Genomic DNA, 25,520 nt, shown 5'->3' with positions numbered 1-25,520 from the left:
GAGTTGGAGATTGAGTTGCAGTTGCGAGAGCAGAGACAGGCCCGGGTGTGGTCACAGCTAGCGCCGAAACGGCCCAAGACCGTTGATTCTAGGTTGGGAGATCAGGGCAGCTGCACTTGTGGGAAGTGCGGGAAGGGTCACACCACAGTTTGTAGGTCCGGTGGTGCATGCCGTAAATGGAGGAGAGAGGGGAATTATGCGAGGGATTGCCGTCAGTCAGCCCCGGTTCAGGATATGAGGATTGGTTATCTGTGCCATCAGGTTAGTCACATGCGAGCCAACTATCCACAACTTGCTGCAGGACCGGTGCAGGCTCCAGCATCGGCCACTTTGAGGATTATGGGTGGAGGTCATGTTGAAGCAGAGCCCCCGAGGGCTCAAGGACGCGCTGATCAGCTCACAGTAGAGGAGGTCAGGGCAGAGTCGGATGCAGTTGCGGGTATGTTTTCGTTTCGTTGCTGTTTGTTATCTTGTTATCTTGTGGTGGTTATGGAGTATTATATATCTGCTGGTCTTGTTCGCATGATTCATGGTATATTATTCGTTAGTTCTTTTGTCAGTTTTTTTTGATCGAGGGTTGTGCTATTGGGAATGTTAGTAATCAGGAGTTGTAGGCGGTTAGCATCAAAGGGATTGATGGTCAGAAATTGGTTGTATGGTCTTGTTGTCAAGCTTAACATTTGTGTTTTGGGAAGTGTTTAGCGGGGAGTCGAACTCCCTAAGAGTTCGTGATGTGCGATGTCGGAACGTGATTTTGTGAAGGTTGATCGTTTCAGAACCAGTGCAAGTATAAGAGAATTTGTTGAGTAGGATTGTTTAAGTGATGCCGATTGGATCACCAGTGGTGGGTAGTCAATGCTCTAAGTGGGGAGAATTGGAAAATTCTCAGGAGGATCGACAGCATGAGAGGTCAATTAGATGTTTCGGTTTCAGTAGTGTTCAATCCGCCAAGAGTGTGGGCTGGTAGGAGTGAGTAACAGGCAAGTGGGGCGGGATACAAACTAAGGTTTGCGGAAAAGGTGATTGGTTGTTGTGAAGCCTGGGTTTAGGCCGTGATCTGAGTAGATGGGATGGAGTTAAGGCTCGAAACCCCTAGAGGGCTAGAACAGTATTTATGGGAGAGATTCCCAGGAAAGGTAGTTCAGGATGATTGTGAGGAAAACACGTTATAAAGTACTTGAGCATAAAGTGTGAGGCCTGTTTGTAATCCAGATTTCCAATAACCCTATTTTCGTTTTTCCCTAACACTTTCTAGAGAATAAATTGTGAGGAAAACACGTCATAAAGTACTTGAGCATTTTGCAGTAAAATACACGACAATATATAACATATTGATTTGAGAGTTAGGGTAAGAGGTTTGGAAGATACAGTACTATTGGAGCCAGTGACTCCGACAGGGAAGTACTTCAACAACTCAGTGCTTTCTATTTGTATTATTTGTATCTTGGAGTTTGAGAACCCAGTTGATGACTCTTCAATCCTAGAACTCATTAATGATGTCTTTCTTCCCATTAACCCTCGTGTCTCTTCCATTATGGTAATATTGACTTTCCAACTACTATGGCTACTCTCTTTGCGTCTCTTACGATTGACGATGCTAATGATGGTTATGGATCTTACAAATATCTTCAGACATGCTGATGAGAAATGGTTAATTAAAGATTGCAAACATGAACCAAAATATCACACTACATGATTTCTAGCTATTTTACGTTTATACGAAGTGCAATATGTGTTTAAGATTTAGATAGGAGCTAGAGAAATACAAATTACATAGGGAACAACCAAGTCCAAAAAAGTACCCAAAATATAATAAATCAATCATGTATTCTTTATTACTATGCCATTAATTATGGTTGCCTAGTTCTATGATCAGGTGGAAGACAAAAAGGGAGTGAAGCACTAGAATAGAGTATAAGTGAATGTGGAAGAGCATATCAAAATCCCTTGTTTTCTTGAAGGATTTTCACTAGAATCATATGATCATTATTTCAATGATTACCTATCAAAATGGCGATGGATCGACTAGCACAAACAAAGCCACAATGGGAAATTCACATCATCAAGTACCTAAGAAGCAATGCATCTGAAAGCCTTGTGTTCAAGCTTTATCATTCCCTTGGTGATGGATACTCTATTATGCGTGCTCTTCTCTCTTGTCTATAAAGGGTATATAATCTTTCCCTACCATTAACATAGCCAGAAAATGATCCTAAAACCATAATTAGTCATGTACCAAAGGTCCTAAGTTGTGCAATAGATACTGTTATGGATTCCGGTTGGAGCGTTATAAAGAGTAGTTATTTGGAAGATAGGTAGAGCCCAATACACTCAAGCAACAAAGGGATCTAGTTCAATCGCATCAATATAACGACAATCACATTCTCTCTAGATCAAATCAAGCAAATCAAGCCATGTCTTCATGTGGTATGTATTACATACTTTCACAAGAAGAATAAACATTTATAGAGAGGAAAATTAGATGGACGACAAATGTCGTCGCTATAGAAAAAAAAAGTAGTGACGAAATATCGTCGCTATTGTGTTGACAAATAAACTACTATAAAAAATAAGGATGAAATATCATAGCTAGAGAATGAAAAAAAAAAATGTGTGGGTGTCCGAAAAGTAGTAGGGACGACATATCGTCCCAAAAACAAATAAAACTATATATATATATATATATATATATATATATATATATATATATATATATATATATATATATATATATATATATGTATGTATATATGGATGTTATTCGGGTCGGAACCGAACCAAACCGACCTGAACACGAATAAACCGAAAACCGAATAAGGGTAATTATATGAACCGAAAACCGAACCAAATAAGCAATACAGGTTTAGTTCGGTTCGGGTATTATTCGATTCGGTTCGGTTCCGGCCCGAATAACCCAAATAACATGTACAAGATGATTAAGGAGCCGAATACCCCAAATAACCGAAATAACATTTACAAATAGCATTTACAATGTGATAATAAATATTGTATTTTGAATGACTTTTGTAGCTTATGATAAACACGGATAACAGGGATTAACCATTCTTGATATATAAAATGTAAAATCCAACCACCACATTCTTAAGATATAGTTATTACGGAACATATTAAACACTAAACATTAAACATCTGAAACACCCAAAAATCTATCTATAAGTATGTAAGTTAAACATTAAACATTACGTGGGTATTTTGGGTAACGATCGATAGAACACAAGAGTGAATAAGCAATCGTGCAAGGGGAAAAAATGTGACTTTTCATATTCGGTTCAGTCCTTTTGGACCGAATAAGACCTTATATGGGTAACCCGGACCGAATAACCCAAAAAACGAATAAGCCTTATATAGATACCCAAAAACCGAATCAAATTGCTTATTCGGGTCTAATTCGGTTCTGTTCGGGTTTTCAGGCCAAATTCTCATCCCTATATATATATATATATATATATATATATATATATATATATATATATATATATATATATATATATATATATATATATATAATGTACTTATCTGAAAATACGAGACGACATCGTTTTTTATAAGGGTATAGGGATGACAAGTTATCTCCGTAGGGTATACACACAACAAAATGGTAGAAACCCCTTTTTCCCATTCAATTGATATACCCATCGGTTCTTTCTCTAGCTCGAACTCTCAAAAGATTTGTTTCTTGCCTGCACACTACGTTGACCAGGTAACCTCCTTTTTCGTTGTTCCTCCGTCTACTCCTTCAACCTTTCTCTCAAACATAATCCTTATATTGATCCAACTTATATATATATATATATATATATATATATATATATATATACATACATATACATATATATATATATATGTATATATATTAGTGATGTAAAAATCCTAAATAGTATTTATAGAATTCACAATAATTAAGTTTACCCAAACTCATTATCAGAGTCCTAATTTTGAGCTTAGTATGAATGGTGACACCTTGGCTAAAAGACTCTATTATTCTAGAAATAGGAGTTTTAGTTGGATTTAGTATTTGGGTATTGGAACATTATGACAACAACTATTGGATAATGTCTTGATGTACTAGGATATGATCATCACATTAATGCTTGTTGTGTTCAATATTAACATGTTTAATCCATGAATAATTTTATTATTCTAAAAGTTCATTGTGGGATTTAATTATGGCATAAATTATTAAGTAAGATTAATACAAATTGGATTTGTTGACTTTTACCAGACGAAAGTAGGCAATGGGTTATAACTTGAAACCAAGTTTCATAGATACTTGTCAGAGAACTGGAATTGAACTTGTTCCCATCAAGCTCACCTGATGGATCGTTATCATGAGTGATACTCAATTAAAAAGTACTATCTTTGTATCCTTAACACCTTAAATATATAGTAGGAATTTAGTGTAGGTAATGTTGTGCTTTGATATTGTCGAATGTTGGTCCTAAATCGGCCAGTTATAAAAGCTAGTTTCTGGTATGTTGTGAACAATGTAAGAGGCTTATGTAGTCAAGATGAGATTTGTTCCTCTTATGTTTTGAGAGTTAGACATCTAAGTTGTCGTACTAAAATTTAAACACTTAATGAGATTGATCATGATCCGTATCTCAAGTTTAACATGTTGTCTGTGACAAGGGGATAACTGATAAACTTACCTTATACACTAATTACAACTCTGAGATTTCTAGGAATGAGGCATTAATATAATGGCACAAAGTCGTATGTTGATGGGGGAACTGAAGTGTTCCTATACGTTCATCACTGTCTATATCAGTGTAATATGAATTTTGCACTAGTAGGAGATTAAAAGATCTAGTATCCTCTAAAGTCATATTAAACTGATAATGCTAATTAACATATAATACTAATGGATCACACTAATAACAACTTGTTACAATTGATTACCTATTAGAAATTGATTTTAACAAATATTTAGCGAACTCTTATAATTAAACTAGAAATTATTTATTTCATGGAAATAATATTTTCATTATTAAGTAGCATATTATTTGAAATGGTATTAGTTAATAAGTCATGTACAACATTTTGGACATTAAGAAAATTTTTGTCTTATATCAAAATGTTAAGGTTTATATTTTATAAAGGGTATTTATAAAGTTTACAAATCGTTGACTTGTCATTATACTCGAAACCGTAACTATCACTTGTTAGACAAAGGATGATGTTTTGATTATTTTAAAGGAAAAGTAAAGCATGGCTTGCATGTGTGGGGTGCAAAGTTATTCAAGTTTGACTTTGTAATTGTTAAACATTTGTAAAAACTACTTGCATGTTGTGCATTAGCCTTTTGACCCATGAGTTAGAGAGAGTGAGAGAGAGACATGTAAACACCTCTACATAAGGTGGGTTTAGTCCACTTGTAGAGGTCTGCTTGAGAGGTGTAAAAGTGAGTGTGTAAGTGTGTGTTATTTATGTATATGTAGATCTATGTCTCTTTTTGTAACACCATACATATTCAATACATCTCTTAAACACCCAAATCACCATGTTCATTGTGCAATCTTTAATTCCGCATGCCAAACCATGTTCTTATGTCATTACAATTGGTATCAGAGCGGGTCTTCAATGATCAAAGTGATTTTTGAAGAATGATTATCGGTTTGGCAACTTTTATCACAACTGAAGCATTTTTGGTGAGTCTCTCTCTATGATCTCTCTTAATTTCATTGAATTCATGTGTTGCGTTTGTTGATTTGTGATCATTTGACTGGTTGGATCAAATTTTTTCTAGAAAAAACCATTTGTTGTGATCCAATAATTTTTCGTTGATCAAAGCCCGATCCAATCTTATATTCGTTTTTTCGATTTGATTTTCAAATTGAAATCATAAGTTTGAATAAAAATTTGAACCGAAAACAAATCAAAAATTTGAGTTTATTAATATTCGTATTCAACTTTGAGCCCAATTCTTGATTTGTTACTGTTCATCAAGCACGATTTAGCCCAAAATTACTTTAAGTCGGTTACTGTTCATATTTGGTCTATGTTCGTGATCTGTCCAAATTAAGAATCCCATTATGATGTTTAATCTGGTCTTAATGTAAAGGCCCATTGATTTATCTAAATTAAGTCAATCGCTTTATAATTTGTTTTGAATCTGCATTCAACTTATCCTTTGTTCTCGTTCTAAAGTATCGTTCTTCTATCAACACTTGTATCATTTGTTACTTTGATTGTGGAAGATATACTTGTGAATTGATTCATTACATTGAGTTAAATCTCAACGATGGATTGTGATCAAGTTACAACTAATATTTCGAAAATCAAGCTTTTTGAGTTTGATGTGAGAAATCGTTGCTAATCTCTCAGTGTCAACTATTGTTTAAATCGACTGAGATGGTTTAAAATCAATGATGTCGGTATCACGAATTGAAGAATGGATTTTGATTTCGAAGGGAAAAGGATTACTGATATTGATTGTTGCCTGAGAAGCCAAAAATCGATTAGAAAACTCGATTGTGGTTGAAATTGATTGTAGAGTTGAAATCAATCGATTTTGATTTTGATTTAAAAAAAATGAAGCATTGAATGTTGATTTGGGATCGATAATCAATTGTTGGCTTAAGAATCGATGAATGAGCAGGTATTTGTTTCGAGTTCGTTATCTTAGCAATGGAAATGGATTTTACAATTAGACGTATTGATTTCGATATCGATGGTTCGATAATACAAAGTTTTGATGTTGAGTACTTTTGAAGACTTCATTTTTGTGATAACGAAGTGTAGATTGACATCGATTTCGAAAGGTTGATTTTTGTTTGTTCATTGGCACCGAGTGGGTTGGAAATCGAAGGTCAAAGCTATGTCCGAAGCTTAACTGGGTATAAAACATACGAAGTGTGTTGTTCTTTTAAAAGAAGGGTTGTGACATTGATTCGGATCAATGATTCTTGGTGTCGAAGGTTTAATTAAATCTCACGAATGAGGCTGAAGATTTCGTACGAAGCACGAAGGATCTCTGTATATCGATGAGGTGTTAAAGATTTCATACGAAGGGAAAAGAATAAGGGCAAATGTTTTCATTCGAAGTTGAAGTTTCGTATGAATTGAAGTAGAAAAGCAAAACTTTCAAATATAGCCCTTATAGTTTCGACCGTTTAACAAAGTTTAAAAACTTGGTATGATTGATAAAAGCTTCGTATGTTTTAAAGAAAAATGGACAATCAAAATCAGTCCTTGAACTTTCGAATTTTTGGTGACTTCGACAAATGGATCAACTTTCGACAATTTGACAGTTTTTACCCCACTTCGAAAAATTGACTGAAGTTTCTTAGGTTTGGGGTATTCTTCATATGTTTGGAGAACAAAGGGCAGAATTGTCGAAATTAGGCACTGTAGTTTGTGTAAATTGACGCTTTCTACCCAGCTTTGGAAAAGGGGGAGAGTTTTGCATATTTTGTTGTTTTGGGCGCGCCGGGTCACTGCAGAATTTTGAAATTGACAATTTCTACCCATTTTTGAGAAATTTGTGTCAAATGCGATCTGTGAACGAAGATAAAAATTGAATATTGTTTGGGTTTTCCGGATTGAAGCACAAAGATTATGCCACATGTTCAGGGGGAAATTTTGACACAAAAAATTCCGAATAGAGCACGTTCTCTTTCCTTGAACGTTTTATAATCAAATTTCAATTATAAAAGGGGGAGAAATTTATATGGAAATTTGAACTTGAATTTTTCATATTACGTGGATTTGAAGACCGAAGTGACCTTGAATTTTTGAAGCTTACGAAATGATGCAATTTGAAGTTCGGAAATGATTTATTTTCGAAATGGGTTTGGTTTTATTGAAGATTTTCAGGGTGTGTTTTTATGCTCAACTTTTGGTGATCAATTTAGAGTTTGAGAAGCTCGTGATCATTCGTTGATGCTCGATTTGTATGGTCTCACATCCTAGAGCCCAAATTGAAGAATCATAGAAGAATTGAAGATTGAAGTTTTTTTCGACATGTGTCACCTTTGAGGCTTGGATCGTTTAATTGCTCAATTTTGGAAGATTTGAAGTGGGTCATCCGTTCCTAACTTTAAGGGGGAGAATGTTGGGGTGCAAAGTTATTCATGTTTGACTTTGTAATCGTTTGACTTTTGTAAAACTCAGTTGCATGTGGTGCATTAGCCTTTTGACCCATGAGTTAGAGAGAGTGAGAGAGAGAGGCATGTAAACACCTCTATATAAGGTGGGTTTATTCCACTTTTAGAGGTGTGCTTGAGAGGTGTAAAAGTGAGTGTGTAAGTGTGTGTTATTTATGTAGATGTAGATCTATGTCCCCTTTTGTAACACCATATATATTCAATACATATCTTGAACACCCAAATCACCATTTTCATTGTGCAATCTTGAATTCCACATGCCAAACCATGCGCTTATTTCACTACAGCATGCATGGGGAAAAAGATGGTCTTGTGTCATAAAGTGCTTGATGATATAAGGACTCTTGGATATTAATTCAAGTTTATGACTAATTTAGACACTTTGATGCTCACTAGTTGTTTTGAGAGAGCAAAACTATATCCCCTATTCTCTTTTACATGCTCTCTATCTAGTTTTTTCCTTAAAGACTTGAAGATTACTTGATTTTAACTATCTTGAAGTTCATACCTTGGTTATGAACTTCAAGCGTATGATTGTAAAAGTTTATGGACTAGCATCTACATCAAGTTGATAACTTGTTGGTGTCTCAAAGGTTCAACATTCTCCTTCAACTTCTAAGCCTCCCAAGAGGACCTAAAGAAATACAAAGGTTGTTATTTCTTCATCCCCTCTTTGGTTGGTGATTTAATCTTTCTACAACTTGCAATATGATCCTTGGTGGGTATAATTAGTTATATTATTTTTGAAATCTTGAAGTCTTCCGTTAGCAATTTTACTAGTTTATGAAACTAATTTTGAAACAAAATTGAACACTCACATGGACCGAAATTGGAACATGAGAGGGAAAACAATCATACTTGAGGAAGACAACATGCTATGGGGTGGGTAGCCTCGGAGGATGAAAACAATCGCATTTGAGATTATCGGTTTCCTGTATTTCTTTGTTTTGTTCTTTTGAGCATGGGCAAAATGGAGAACATGGACATTTTTCCTAATCCTTCATAGTTTTCCAATGGATTAAATTAATTGATTTTATCGGACTGAGTCCTACAGTTGGACCGAGTCTAACATTTTAAAAGGAAAAACAAAAATGTAGATTGATGAATAAGGACCAGGTTCAACTTTGGACCCAGTTAGAAGGTAAAATCCCTAAGATTCAAAATGATTTTAGTTGTATAAATCTAAATGCTAGCCTAGTATAACATAGATTATTTTGTAATTGATACTAGCTACCTATTAATTGAATATTTAAAGTTCTTAGTTTTTAATGACATTGACTTTTGTAACATTCGGACCCTCAAGGTGTGGAATTTTAAGTAAAATATGAGGTTTGAGGGGGGTCACGATGTGAGGGAAGCATCTTCACATCATGACATGGACACGAGAGAAGTGATTCTCATTTAAGTGTTACGACATGAAACTATGACAATCACGGCCTTACACTTGATCAAGGATAAACCCTAATTTCCGCAATTAGACCATATTTAAAGTAAGTAAGGGGCTAGGATTTCCTTCAACCTCAGCCTCCGTTACCTCCTTAACCCTCTCGAAGAAACCCTAACCCCTCTCCTTCATTTTTAAGCTCACATTAGTGCTTTTGGTTGCTTTTGAAGGAAGAAGAAGGCTTTGGCAGTGTTGTGAGGATCTTCACAAACTCTGGGACTTCATTTGGGCATATTTGGAACTTTGTTAGTGTTCCAGATCCAAACATTATTGTTCTAGGTTGTTAGATCTAAAGTTTTGTCCCATTTTCTTCAAGTTTGAGCTAGTTGGAATGGTGGGATTCGATAATTTTAGAAACTTTATAGATCCTTGAGGTCGTTTGAGCTTTGTATGGTTTGGATATGAAGTTTGCTCGTGTATTGAACCCATGCATGAGATTCTTGGTTTCGTTTTTACATTTTTAACCTAGTTTGGGCTTTAGAATTACAATGGTCACGCATGGAAAAAAGCATTGATCTTTAGGTTGTACTGGACGTTAGGAAACCTTCTGGAAGGAATGAGTATATCGCTTAATGGATGGAGAACTGAATCTATTAAGCTGTGGAATGCCTAGTTTCACAACGCGATAGCCTCCTCGTCACGACGCAAAGAATAGGGATTTCCCCATTAGTTTGGATAGATTTTGTCACAACGTGATGGTCTGAGCTTGAATCGTGACTGAATTAGATCATGAACAAGTTTATGATTGTGTCGAGTTTATTTTCCCACGATGTGAACAAGGGCTAGTCACGACATGAGAGTCGGCTAATGATGACTTTGACTATTGACATATTGACCTTATTGACTTTTAGGCTAATTGGCCATTTTTAGAAGGTAGACTAAGGGTTTACGCTAAATGGTTTATTGGGAGGTGTGTAGCACCCGGTCCATTGGCATCGAGCAATGTTAGATTTTTATTGCATCTGCAAGGTGAGTTAGCTCACTATATACTATGTAGGATGCCAACTGTTTTTGTAACTCTTGCATGATGTGCTCGGCTGGGACTGCTTTTTATGTTGGGTTGGGCCCATTTGTATGTTGGTATGGGATTGTTTATATGTTTGGCGGGGCCCGTTATGTGGGCAGGGCCCGATGATATGTATGGAATGTGGTATTATGGGGAACTCACAAAGCTTTGTGCTTATGGTTTTGTAGTTTAAACATTTTCAGGCACTTCCAGTCCCAAAAGGAAGGGCCTGGCTTGACTACACATTATCCCATGATGATTTTTCATACTGATGATTGTTATTATACTCATATGATTGTGATACATTTTACTATGAATGATTTTGGAACAAACATGTGTAAATTTGATGATTTCAAAAAGAAAAAAAAATATTTGTATTTTTGTGATGTTACAAGTTGGTATCAGAGTCATGATTTGAGGAATTCAGGCACACTCTAAGGTTTATTTGAACTCAAAGTGAGGAATTGATAATCTTTTTTAAAGAAAATAAATTTTCTAAAAAGACTTTTTCAAACAAAAGGGTGTGATGCATGCAATCACCAAAGCTCAAGTAAGTAATTCCCAAGATACCCACACATGAGGTTTGTGCGTCTATGTGAATTGCAAGCTAAGATATGGCTAAGGATACCTTCAAGAACTACAAGATAGAATTTCATGATTTATGATATCTTGTAGCCTAGGAGGAATTTGATGTTATGTATTACTTGAAATCTATATTATTGGAGTTAATTTCTAAGTGTCTATTTAAAAATTATATACGATTAGGATCATATAGCCCTAAAATGACTGATTTAGCCTTATTTCTTGTTTCTTGTCTAGTTTTGAACTTATTGTAGAGTCATTTATTCTACAATCTATTTGATCCTGAATTGTGTATAATTTTCATGCGTAGGGCAATCGGTGGTGTTGGTAGAAGTTCGAAGTATTGCAGAAGCAACTGAGATTAGGATTTCTTGGAGAACCTATGGAGTGATATAGTGGGATATGTATGTTGTTTACCATAGGGATTTTGTGGATTGCTAAGGTAAAGTGACATGGAGGATTTAGGATGATTCTTTTGGAAATATTAGATAGGTGTGGAAGGTTGTATTGGGCCCACATAACTGGAAGCATATGATTTGTACTCGAATCATGGAAAAATGACAGAGATTCTAAGGAGCTTGCAGTGTTGAAGTTCCCTCGAATATAGTATGATTGTTTCTATGTTTGTATTTCAGCATGGTGGTGAGCACTCAAGGAGGAGGTTATGTTTTTGGCTCTGGTGCTGAACCGATTGATGAGAGGATACACTAGTTCATCAGGTCGGAGATCACTCATGGCATTTTGGATGCAACTCCATTGATGTTTTGTAAGAATATAGAGAGGATCCTTGAGCTTTTGGATGATTGTTTAGGGCCCTTTCGTTTCGAGATTTTGTTCGGTTAGTTGGGGGCATGAAATCTCTCTTTTTAGGAATTCAAGGCTTCAGGAAGAAGGACCCTATTATTAGTCGATGGTGGATCATTGGTATGGAGAATGCTTAGCGGATAAGTTTCTTCCCCGAGGGGTCAAAGGTGGGATTCGTATCTTGCCTTTTAAGGGACTGAGCTTGCGACTGGTGGGAGGAGGATGTCCATATTTTGGGGACAAAGGCAGTGATGGACATGGCCTACACTAACTTTTTGAAGAGATTAAAAGTCAATTTTGCACCTACTATTGAGGTGCAGCAGATGGCGAGGATGTTTTAGGACCTTTGCCATACTATGAAGACTGTAGCGGAAATCATAGTCAACTTCCAGGAGAGAGCTCTACAGGTTGCACAGTAGGTTGTGGATGAGAAGATGAGAAACACAATGTATCAGTCATGCTTAGGGATGACATACGAGGGTTTATGAGTTTGTCGAGATTTAATACCTTGGATGACATGATTGCTAGAGCCTAGGAATAAAACATTGAGTTGGAGCTTCGGATGAAGCGTAAGTGTAACATCCGTTCATTGTATGAGTTAATTTTTTAAATATTAAACTTTTATAACTAGTTTGCTACATCATGGAGGATTTTCACCACAACATGGCGATATTGCTGTGGGTCGTGGGTTTAAATGACCTGTCATGACATGGTTATATGCTCCATGGTGTGGTAGGTGTGTTTAGAGAAAAACAAAATATATTTGGGATTTGGGCCCTATTTAAAGAACATTAAGGCTAGGGTTTCGTGATCATTCAGCCTCCATCAGCCTCCCAAGTTCAAAAACCCTAACCTTAGCATCCATTGCAATTGTGAACACATTTGTAGTGTTTTTATTGATATTTAAAGGCGAAGGAAACCCTTGGTGTGGTAGTTACCTTGCAAGCATCATCTGCATCATGTAGCACATCTTCTGTACCTTGGTGAGTGTCCAACACCCAACCTTTTTCCTTGCTAATTTGCTATGTCTTTAGATTTTGTATCTTTTCTTCATGTATTGATGAGTTTGAGTGGTGAGATCTTATAAAGTTTGCAACTTTATGAATCTCCAGGCCATCTGGATTATTTGGTGCTCTGGATCTGAATTAGTATTGTGCTTTGGTTTCATGCATGGATTTTTGGCCATTAACCCTCATTTTGACCTAATAGGAGTGTAAGACATGCAGTGGACATGCATGTCTCAAAAGCATGGATTTTTTTGTTATTAGTGGTGCAAGAAACCTTTGTAGAATTGTTGGACTAGAGGTCATCAAGATTAAGTACTTATATATTAAGCCAAGTTGTGTTTTTTCCCTTTTTGGACGTAGGAGTAGTGATCTTTATCTCTTAGAGAGTCTTAAGGGATAAAATTGGAAACTTTATCCATTTAGACCATATAATAGACCAGATATGACCTTTGGAGCCTTAGAATCGAAGAAAACGACTTAAATCCTTATCCTGTTAAGAACAAATGCCAACAATGTAGCCTTGGGTCGAGACGACATAGAAACTGGGCTATAGCTCGTCTGTTTTGTTATTTCATTGCCACGACATGGCCAGGGATTACCACGATGTGGCAGCCAGATGTAGGTTACGTTGACACGACATAGAAACTGGGCTAAAGCTCGTCTATTTTTTTTTTTATTAGTGTCGAAGTCCATAATTATTTTGGCATGTACTTGACCCGATTATGAGCATGGTCCTTTTGGGTTGCCTTCACCATAGCAATATGTAGGATGAATTAAGGAGAGAAAGGTTTAATTATGATTTATTAATATATTATAAGAATAATATAAATCATATTGTTTAATTAATATTAGTCAAGAACTAATTAAGAATTAATTTTCTGGCTAAAAGAGATTAATTAAACTTAAGGGACTTATTGTGTAATTATAAGATAATTACATAGATGGGCTTATGGACTCCATAGAAGTTGGAGATGACAAATTCCCTGGGGGAAACCCATTAGAAGTCATCCAAGGCTTCTAAAGAAGGAGTCCATGGGCTGCTTAGGGCTTAAGCAGTCAAGTTAGGGTTTCCTTGTTAGATAACCCTAATTGCCTAAGTATATAAGGAGCCCTTAGGCACCAAAAACGTGGCTAACACTTGGATTAGGGTTTCCAACTGTTTTTGGTGCATCCACTCTCTTCTCATCTTCATCTTGTTGCTTAGTGGTGTTTGTGACTCCATTAGAGGTGCAACATTTGAGGCACTAAGCTTTCTAAAGCTAAAGATTGATTGTTATTGCTATATAACAATCAAAGGTAAGATCTAAACCCTATTAGTATGTTAATTTGATTACTTGTATGCTAGATCTAGGGTTTATAACTCTTAGAAGTTAATTTCATGTTCAAAGTAGAAACACTAGATCCAAGCAATCAGGGTTGCATGAACACCATAGGATTGATGTTATGCACAAAACCCATCAGTGGTATCAGAGCCTAGGTCATTTTTCTATTGAATAGAAGCATAGCATAATTGAACTGCCAAAGATCTGAAAATCGAAAATTTTTGCTCACTGCCTGATGAACTCGCCGACTTTTTCTTAAAACTCGACGAGTTGCATGAACTCGACGAGTTGGTTGTTCTGTTGACGGGACTTTCGAATTTCTGGCCAGATTTTGATAGGGATAATTACCAAACTCGTTTTTGTTGCCTATAATCAATTTTTTTTTTATGTTTGGAATGTTTATCCTTATCAAAATTAATGGATTTGGTTAAATATGGATAATATAGGATTATTATTAGATAAACATTTGACCTAGTTAGTTTGAAAAGTTTCAATTTGCACCCTTTAGGTTTTATAGTTTAAATTTGAACTTAAAAGTTTTGTTTTTGAAATTTAAATAGCTAAACCCTAATGTTTTGAAAAGTTTCAAAACTAGCTCTAAAGTTTTGATATTTAAATTTTTTGATTAAAAGTTTAATTTTGATATATATTTAAATTCTAAACCCTAATGCTTTAAAATGTTTCAAAACTTGCCCTCAAGTTTTGGAATTTAAAAGTTGATTAAAAGTTTAATTTTGAAATGTTAAATTCTAAAACCCTAGTATTTTTTTGAAAAGTTCAAATCATACCCTTATGGTTTTATTAATTAATTAAAGTGTATAATTAAAAGAGATTTAATAAACCCATAAAGTTTTGGTTTACATTTAATTAAATTAAAAGTATAATTTATTAAATTAGACCACCTAGTATTTTAAAAGTGTAAAATACACCCTATACTATATATATATGTAACACTAAAAGTCTAATATTATATATATATATATATATATATATATATATATATATATATATATATGTATGTATATATATATGAGTAAAAAGTCAGTCTTACAGTTAGTATGTCTCATTCACGAAGCTGGTCTATATGGGATGTTTAAGGAAATTGCCTATAAAATGGCGATTGAATGTGTATCCACTCTTACCCACCTCACTCTTTACTAGTGGATGGTCATTAACCGAACAGGTAGGATAGGACAAAAACCTTCCATTATAAGTATAATAAAGTACAAAGTAACTAAATGCTTTTACAAATTCCCAAATGATAGTGACTTTAGGCAAAATGTGAAATTGTATGCTAATCCATGTAATTACACTTCGTACCCTTGTCAAACGTTAGTGGAGCGTGTGTGGTTAACCGACACACTAATTTGGGGATGACATTGATGGCGAATGGCGGCTCGATGTTTATCATAGATCAGTGGAGCGTGTGTGGCTAACTGGCACATTGATTAGGTGATAGTTGCATTGGGTGCACCACGCGATTCGTATGGTTATTCACACCTTATTTGTGATCCTCAGCATCCCAGTCACAAATAGAAAGGCATAATCGAGATTAAACATGCCATCGAAAAGTTCAATGAATCTCAAAAGATCTAGGAGTTTCAATTCGTTTAAAACTTAAACTTCCTTTTCGTTTTTCATGGTGGAAATTGGAAAATCGTCTACCTTCAAATATTCTGCAACTAAATTACGACATCCTTCTTCTAGGTTGTAGAGTATTGTGTTGGATCCTAGCCTTGATGTTTCATTTGGGTGTCACATCAGAGATTCTAATCAACCTAACTTGAATTTTCTCCCGTTTTGTAGATGTCTAGTTCGGACAATCATGATTTTCCTAAATGCCTTGGAACAAGTCGTCCAAACGAAGTTGATTTTCCACGATATGATTGAGGAACAAGAGATCATGCTTCACTTCCTCCACCTCCTCCAATTGTTCTCCCTAACACACAAGTTCGAAGGCTTGAAAAGTTCAAGCTCACTCAAGCCCTTTTGGCAAGTAAACATGAAGATGGGAAACCTCTGTGTCTACACGTCTTAGAGATGAAGTCACACATTGATAGGATGTCGAGATTTCAGGTAAGTTGGTTGTTGACTAGGTTCTTCAGTCGCTTCCTAAATCATATAGTGAGTTTGTTAGAGAGTACTATATGATGGATCATGACGCGACCCTCATTGATTTGACCTATTTGCTTATAGTTACTGAATCAGCAATGATTTGGCGAGCTTGTCAAGCAAATTTATTTAGTGAATCAAACTTCCAAACTTCAATGGACATTGAAAATGGTGACATTGGAGATCCAGAAAAGGTAAATTCTGAGATAGTTCCTTGTGCCATTCCAAAAGAGGTCATTTGCTTTTATTGCCAAGAGAAGGGGCATTGGAGACGAAGCTGCCCTATTTACCTGAGAGGTCCAAGTGATGGGAGAGTCAAGACGTATGGCTCTACTTCAGGTAAAATCTCTTAACTAACTCTTTTAAGTTCCTATTCTAGATTCTTAATACATGATGTGATAAGATTGCGTTTTGATGTTTTGTAGGATCGAAGAAAAGAGAGGAAGCTTAAGGGAATAAGTGAGCTGAATCTAATCGTGAAGAAATGGATTTCGATCGTATTGCTTGAAGATTGGATTCTTGAGCTACTACTTGGAGTTAGAATAGATTGCTAAGAAATGTGTAATAACATAGTTTTTCAATTAAATTGCATTGTAAGGACAAATTTTCCGCAATAAAATAATTTTTGATTTTATATTATTTATTTATCCTTGCAATGGCATGTATGAAAAATTGATCTTTGAATGTTTCTATTATTAGCAATAATGGATTTGATTCTTAATTATGTTATTTGTGGAAATGTCGAGAATTTACCAAATAGGGAGAGTTTTTCATCGCCCTAGTTTCAATTGGATAGAAACTTGGAATCATACAACTTGGTTGGGTGATGAATGAGAAATTTCATATTTGGAAATTAGACTAATTCGTTGACAAAGTGTCAAGTGAAGGACTAGGAGATCGAGTACACAAGGTTGTGTGTTGATCAAGTGCACCACAAGAGTAACACAGATATTCATCATGATTTACTACGGTTAGTAAATATGATTATACTTATAACATTAAGTGTAATTATGAGTTGGTTGAAAGAGTTTCAATAAATAGCAGAACGAATAAAGAAGAATCAAGTAGGAAGAAAGATAAAAGTTTCTCTATTCTAAGAAGAAGGGAGAGTAACTTTTATTGGGTTTATGATAAGTCTTAATGATTAAGAGTGATATCTCAATTGATCCTCTAAGTGAGTCTTAGCGCATTTGTATGTCTATGAAGAGGAATCGAGAATTGTGAAAATGGTTAAATCAATACGTCAATCATACTTCATTCCAATATCAAGTCTTAGAGTTATACTCCAAGATTGTGAATTGAGTGACAAGTCTTAAGAAGGTTTATAACACTCAACAAATGTGGAATTTGGAAAAGTTTTCTTATTCTTGCACATTTGAAATTGGTAACTTGTGCTGTCTTGGATAATACAAAGACCAACTAGGACCAATTATGTGAAGTGTTTTGTCTTGATAAGAGCTACACTAACTCTTGAATATTTGTTTTGTCAAGGAATGTTTCTTGACAAGAGAATCTTATAAGTCAAGGAGTCAGTAGGAGTCTTAAAGGTCTTGAAAGTTTTCAAGAACAAATCAACAATAAACCTTATCGATCATCACTAGCACACGACTTGAGGTTTACAACCTATCATGTTGACATTATTCTTTTTCTGTGCTATTCCAATTGAGTTAATTATGAATGTAAGTTCTATGAGTTCTCATTTGAATGCATAAAGGCAAAGCACCTTGATCGATGGCAAGTACATTGATATGTAAGGCAAAGCACCATAAAATCTAAGTATCATAAGATTCCTTCCTTCATGAAAATGACTGTGAGGAAACGCTTTCACTGGGAGAGATTTTAAGAAGATAGTAGTTGTGAAAATTGTATTCTCAAATTTGATTATGGTTACGACATCCCTTTCCATAGTTCAAATTGTGACATTTGGAAATTAGTCTAAACATTTGGAACTTAGTAACATAAGTTCTGAATTTGTCAAGACTCACGTGTGAGCTTTCTAAGGCAAAAGAGTATAAGTTTAAGAAGCTTAGATAAAGGCTTATCAAAGCATCTGGTATTAGAAATATGAACTTCAAAAATTCAGTAACTATTGTTTTCTAGAAGTTCAGCTATTTTCTGAATACATGTCAAAGCTAGTAGGAGCATAAGTGTTATGCTTATATGATAAAAATCATCATGATAGTGGGAGCATAAATGTTATGCTTGTATGATTATTAAGGAAAGTGCTGCAAGTTAGCACTATTAATTATAGAAAACAAGAGTTATACTTTGCAAAGTTGCAAGGTTGAAAAGTTTTTTTTGTTATAAGTAAGGGAGAGAATATTATACTTCGTTTCAAAATCTAAATTTTAGATTGAGAAATTTAATAAATATAGTCAAAGGATACTTAGTGTGTTCTTAAATTTCGATTATGATTACGGCATCGCTCTTCATAGTTCGAATTGTGAGAACGTGAGACATAAAATATTATGGCAGAAGATTGATAACGTATCATATCTTTATGTAAGACATTATGCATCGTGTCCCATACGCTTTGGGTATTGGATCGACTGCAAATGCTATAACATTTGACCATTCTAAATTTTTCCAAATGCCTAGTGCTTTAAGAGGGAAAAAGGACTAGAATCGGTGTTGACTAAAATAATTAAACTACTATCAAAGGATAATCCAAAGTTCACTAGGGATTGGTCGCTTGTGAGTAGTTGGAAGTATGGTATTGGAGGGACCACATCGACATTATTATGAATAGATAAGATTCTATTAAGAATGAGTTGTCATATGGTAAATATGGAAATGTTTCGGTACTGGGAATTGGATATTAAGAGTCTATGTCTAGATTAGAAACTTTTATGCAAGAAGGATGTTCAAAGGAATGTACTTTGAGTGAGAGACATCACATCTATAGAATTGTCTTGTAACAATTTCTGATAGAATACCTTGTAATTTCAATAGCAGAGTCTTGTTGACTTTTATGCTATGACATTACGAAAGGATCATTGCATAAGATGTTAGAATCTAACATATTCTATTAGTGGCATGAATGTTATGTTCTTACACTAATGATAAGAATTGGGAATTGTGAAATGATCATCATTGGAAAAGTTTTCCAATTGATCTATTTTATAAAGCATGGACCGTAGGAAACAAAGTGTGCATGCTTGGAGCATGGGACAATTATTGTTATAATTCAAGGAATGAGTTGATTATCCAAAACATTAAATGATAAATAATGAGTAATCAATATGGTGGATAAATAGAAGTGTTTTATTTCCTCTGACAAGTATGGGGCCATATAGGATTAAGTATTATTGTTATGTTTTAGTTTGCATATTTTGACTTCCAGAATAATTGGGTTATTCGAACCTCCACAGTCGGTCATACGTTGGAAGTAGGTATGAAGGAAGACTGTCATGAAGAGTCTGTGGATTGTCTGAAGAGTTTAGACATAACATAAGTTTGTTGCAGAGTTCATGAGTGCTTTGATAAGATTAGAGTATTGGATTAAACCCACGCTCACGTGAATCACTTCACATATTATATTGCAAGTGATTGTGAGTCGATAATATTGTATATTCTTGAAACCGAGACGTGTGAGTTGTTATTTGTTGGTCGGTTGTACATTGATAATAATTAAACGCACCAGTAACTTGGTGTTATAAAACTTATTGTTGTGTGTGATTCGATTAGTAAATGCAAGCGAGCATTTGAGTCGAATTTTATCCATTCCTTGTACCCAAAGTGGGATAGAAGCGATATCTGTGGGCCCCTCGATGATTTAGTGATGACACCTAAGCGCATGGCCAAGCCGAGACTAAGTTGATGTGTTCAATTGTAGTCTGTTATTAGTTGTCATAAATCGGAAGTCGGGAAACAATATAGAGAGAATGATTAAAATCATGTCTTATGTCTATACGATATCTTGTAGAATGGAGGAATATATAATCCCTTATCTAAAGGACACGGGTATCTGATAAGATCAGAGTTGACAGCGGCTTTTGAAAGCTACGATTGTTGATCAGGTTTTGAAGTTATACAAAATAGTTATTAGACTTATCCAAGTGGGATACTGTTGGATTAGTGTCTAAGTCCATAACTATTTTGGTATGTACTTGACCCGAATATGAGCATGGTCCTTTTGGGTTGCCTTCACCATAGCAATATGTAGAATGAATTAAGGAGAGAAAGGTTTAATTATGATTTATTAATATATTATAAGAATAATATAAAATCATATGTTTAATTAATGTTAGTCAAGAATTAATTAAGAATTAATTTTGTGGCTAAAAGAGATTAATTAAACTTAAGGGACTTATTGTGTAATTATAAGATAATTACATAGATGGGTTTATGGACTCCATAGATGGTGGAGTGGACGAATTCCATGGGGGAAACCCATTAGAAGTCATCCAAGGCTTCTAAAGAAGGAGTCCATGGGCTGCTTAGGGCTTAAGCAGTCAAATTAGGGTTTCCTTGTTAGATAACCCTAATTGTCTAAGTATATAAGGAGCCCTTAGGCACCAAAACGTGGCTAACACTTGGATTAGGGTTTCCAGCCGTGTTTGGTGCCTCCACTCTCTTCTCTTCTTCATCTTGTTGCTTAGTGGTGTTTGTGACTCCATTAGAGGTGCAACATTTGACGCACTAAGCTTTCTGAAGCTAAGGATTGATTGTTATTGCTATATAACAATCAAAGGTAAGATCTAAACCCTATTAGTATGTTAATTTGATTACTTGTATGCTAGATCTAGGGTTTATAAGTCTTGGAAGTTAATTGCATGTTCAAAGTAGAAAAACTAGATCCAAACAATTAGGGTTGCATGAACACCTTAGGATTGATGTTATGCACAAAACCCATCAGTTTTGTCATTTCACTGCCACGACATGGCCAAGGATTACCACGGCGTGGCAACCAGCTGTAGGTTGACTTTTGAATTTTGACCGTTGAATATATATTTCGACCAAGTTTGACTTTAGGTCGATTATGGGTATTTTGAGTAGTATATTGAGGCTTGGCCCATGTTTGTTGTACATGTGACCTGTAGAGCTAATGTTTGGAGCAGTGATCAGTTCAACTATCATACATATTAGAAGGTGAGTCTTTCTTACTATACTCGTGGCTCGAAGGCATTAATTTCGGCCCACTAGGTTATGTATCCTGGTGTAACACCCGTGTTTCTAGGCTAAGCATTAATGCGATGATGTAATAGTTAGGGTCAACAAATGTAACTTATTTTGATGTAATAAAAATGAGTTATTTGAGTATTATGTGAATTACATGAATTTATGTGCTTTATACTTGTTTATAATGATATAATAAATTAAGAATGAGAATAAACGTCAAAAATAAAATGTTAGATAAAGCCGATATCTATGAAGAAAGTTGTAATGATCGTGAAAAGGATTCCGAAGAAGTGACGACCTATCGAAGTTTTGTGACAAAACCGGCATGACGTTGTGTGATGTAAAAAGTCAGTTTAAGATAAAGTTCCTTTTAGCCTTAGCAATCTAAATGAAAGTCGTAGTATACGTTAAACCGAGAGCATGCATAAAAAGAACGTCCAAATCTGACTTCGTATAAGAATGTTATGAATTTTCTAAGATTTGGCATAATAGTGTACAACCAGAGTTTGAAATTTAGATCGAGCAACATTTAGCCAACACAACCTAAATGAGAATCGAAGATCTCATCAATATAATTTCAACGATAAAAAGACAGACGAAAATAGAGTCCGTATGTAGAAGTTATGAATTTTACACGGTCGTTTAACAGTGTAATCTTCTCATACTATTAAATTTAAAATAGGTGAAGAATTAGCCAGCTGAGTTTAAACAAAAGTTTTAGAGTATGTTCCCAACTACGAGTGGATATAAAGAATGTCAACAACGGAGCTCGTATGCAAATGTTATGGGGTTTAGAAGCCGGCAGGGTGCTACAGCGAAGTGGGTGACGTCGCATAATATGAGCCATTGCTTTGTCTCCAATAGATGACGAAACATGGCACCAACTCGACGTGTTAGACCAGAAACTCGACGAGTGGGGGGCCAAAAACTTGATGAGTTGGGCCAGAAACTGAACGAGTTTAGCATTTTCAGCCTATAATTACCACTTGAGAGCTCCTTCATTTTTCACACTTTTTACCCTTTCTTTCCCTCTCTACTCACCCTCTAAACCTCCCAAAACATCCCCAAAAACCTAGAAAACTTCTCTAGCACTTGAAGAGATCCCTGGAGTCCCCGTAGGCTCCAAGAAAAGAGTTTTTTAGTTTGAAACTCTGCCTGAGTAGAGCCCGATTTTTAAGCAAACCTCCCGGTTTCGTCAAAGCGAAGCGCTATCCAAGTTGGAATCACCACCTTAGCAAGTGAATGTATAGTCACTTTCATCTTACACCTAGATATGAAGTATTTTATATAAATTACGTGCTATGTGTATATATTCTTTGTTTACTTGATATGCATGCTGGATGAAAGATCTAAACCTCTTTCTTTTCAGATCTGAACTTTTTCTTTCAGATCTAAACTTTTCAATCTAAAACTATATATATATATATATATATATATATATATATATATATATATATATATATTATACCTTAAGATCTATGTTGTATGAAAGATTTAAACATTGTTTTTTAGATTTGGACTTTATATGTATTTTATATCTACAAATAGGTTGGGTAAAACATGTGTAGATGAAATAGTTGGTGTGTGATGAAATAAAAAGATGAGAGCCCTCGGTGTTAACGATGATCCAGTCATCTAGAGGAATCTGGACAACGAACACGGACTTTTCTAGGAAGTCTAGTGGAATGCTAGCAGGCTCGTAACCTGTAGGTGTTTGTGAACGACGTCTTCACTGGTGTACTCCATCCCCCTCATGGTTTCCTTTCGGACCTATATGGATGAGGAATCCCCTTCGCAGTAGTGTCCATCTCGATGAAATTCATTAGGTTAGGTCCCTTACAATAGATGCTTTAGGGACGTAAAGTGAGGATAACGAGAATGGGTAATCGGGTTGAATGATTGTTGAAAATGTTAAACTTATTTATTGGGATGAAAAACCTATATGCTCACCAGGCTCCCTAGCCTGACCCACTCGGTTTTTTTGTTTCATAGGAAGTGGCACAAGACCATAGTTGTATGATTTGATGAGAGATTATGTATTCTAGGCCAGTAGAAATAAATAGAAATGTTGTAAGGCTTATGTTGTTTTTGGTTTAGGCTTTTGATCTGTATTGACAATGACATTCCGAGTTTTGTAATGTAATGAAAATACATTTCTTTAGAAATACTTGGATAAATTCTTATCTATATCTTTTGGAACGAATTCTGTAATACTTTCTTTAAAAAGTTGCTTTGATTTTATTATAAAACATAAACAAAATCGGTCTTTTCTGGTCATGAAAATGGGGATGTCACAGTTGGTATCAGAGCATTAGTTTAAGCGAACTACGAATTTGTAGGATTTCTAGACTTAAACTTCAAATGCTAAGTGATGATCATGAGTTGTTTGCCGTATAAGCTATTATTTGTTTGGATCTATGGTCTGCTGCCGCTCGGACCTGGAAACTTTATGTGTTCAGGATTCTAAGCATACAACCACGATATTAGAACAAACATGTAATGTTTCGGAGTGATGAGGAGAATTTAAGTGTCTATCGTCAATAAATATCTAAATTCACGTACTTCGGTGTATGGAACAACATGGTAGGAACTCGAAGTGGAGCTGGAAATGCAAATGGAAACAGGAATCAGAAAACTTAACCCCAAGTGATTGAGCAGGTGCCGATTATAAAAGCTGCATCTGAGCCAGTCGCGATAGCTGGAGTACAAGCCATGATCCAGGCTATGATGGCTGAACAGAGGGAAGAAATGAGGCAATTGTTGCTGAATAACAGGGATGAAGCTTCGATGCCTGTTGAATAGCTCAAACTGAATGACAGACAGTCGGAAGAAGGTAACTACACCAGGACCGTTGGTCAAGCTGAACCGCCAGTGGTTAGAGGAAATAACCAAGGTGGAGGAAATGACGGACATGGATGTAACACCGTAAAAATTTGAACAATTTTTCACTTTTAAAAAAACCATGAAATATCATTTGCATTCATAAATAAAAACATTGTATCAACATTGTATCAGTACAAAACCCCAAGATCAAAATATATAAACTCCAATGTGCGTGTGTACGAATCATGTCGATGCCTTCCCGCGATCATCACTAGTACCTGAAACACATAACACATAACACTATAAGCATAAATGCTTAGTGAGTTCCCCAAAATACCACTCTAACACATAATAGCCACTCGAGACTATAACTCTGTCGACCCTCTTGTCAATGTGTCTCAGTGGGGCCCTCCAGCCCAACTCTCTGTGGGCCCTCTGGCCCTAACTCTATGGACCCGAAGGTCCTTACTCTATAACTCTGAATCATGTATATCACATATCACAATAAATCACAACACATAAATTAGATGAAAATACACTGGCATATAACTCTAAAATACTCGGGCACGTAACTCTGTTACCACACTAGGTAAAGTATAGTGAGAAGACTCACCTCAGACGTCTCGGTAAATCTCTGACTCGGTAGAAATATTGCCTAGCCTCCGCTTATTCACATAAAGTAAATACTCTCATAAATATAACTCTCGAGACTAGACTCAACCCTCTATTGGCACCCTCAATAGGGTAAAAGACTATTTTACGCCTCTCTTGACTCAAAGACTCCATTGTTGACCAAACCCTAAAAGTCAACTAAAGGCAACGGTCAAACTTTGACCCAACTCGTCGAGTGCACTTTGGCGACTTGGCGAGTACACACATGTCCACTAACTCTTTGTCCTGCTTGGTACGTCGAGTCCCTCCCTATGCTCGATGAGTCACACCTGGCATGAATCGCAGGGCCACCTCGACTCAACTCGCCGAGTCTCAAGAACAACTCGGCGAGTACTGCCTCGAACTCCAGTCCTCTAATACCATTCTGACTCACTGAGTTATCCCCCAACTCGGCAAGTCTACTCACTGACTGATTTACGTGAAACCCTAACCCTACCCGCCAAGTCTCAAGAACAACTCGTGGATTTCATGCCATGCACAAAATCTATTGACCTCCTGAGG

At 35.7% G+C, this 25,520-nt stretch overlaps 1 pseudogene; it reads left to right on the top strand.

The window, feature by feature from the left end:
• Positions 1 to 339: 339 nt before the first annotated feature.
• On the top strand, positions 340 to 24,326 carry LOC111906458 (wax ester synthase/diacylglycerol acyltransferase 5-like; annotated as a pseudogene).
• Positions 24,327 to 25,520: the final 1,194 nt, after the last annotated feature.

This window comes from Lactuca sativa, chromosome 8 (genome assembly GCF_002870075.4).
Source record: "Lactuca sativa cultivar Salinas chromosome 8, Lsat_Salinas_v11, whole genome shotgun sequence".
NCBI lineage: Eukaryota > Viridiplantae > Streptophyta > Magnoliopsida > Asterales > Asteraceae > Lactuca > Lactuca sativa.
Note: the sequence above shows the minus strand (reverse complement) of the source record. Positions and strands in the feature narration are given on the sequence as shown.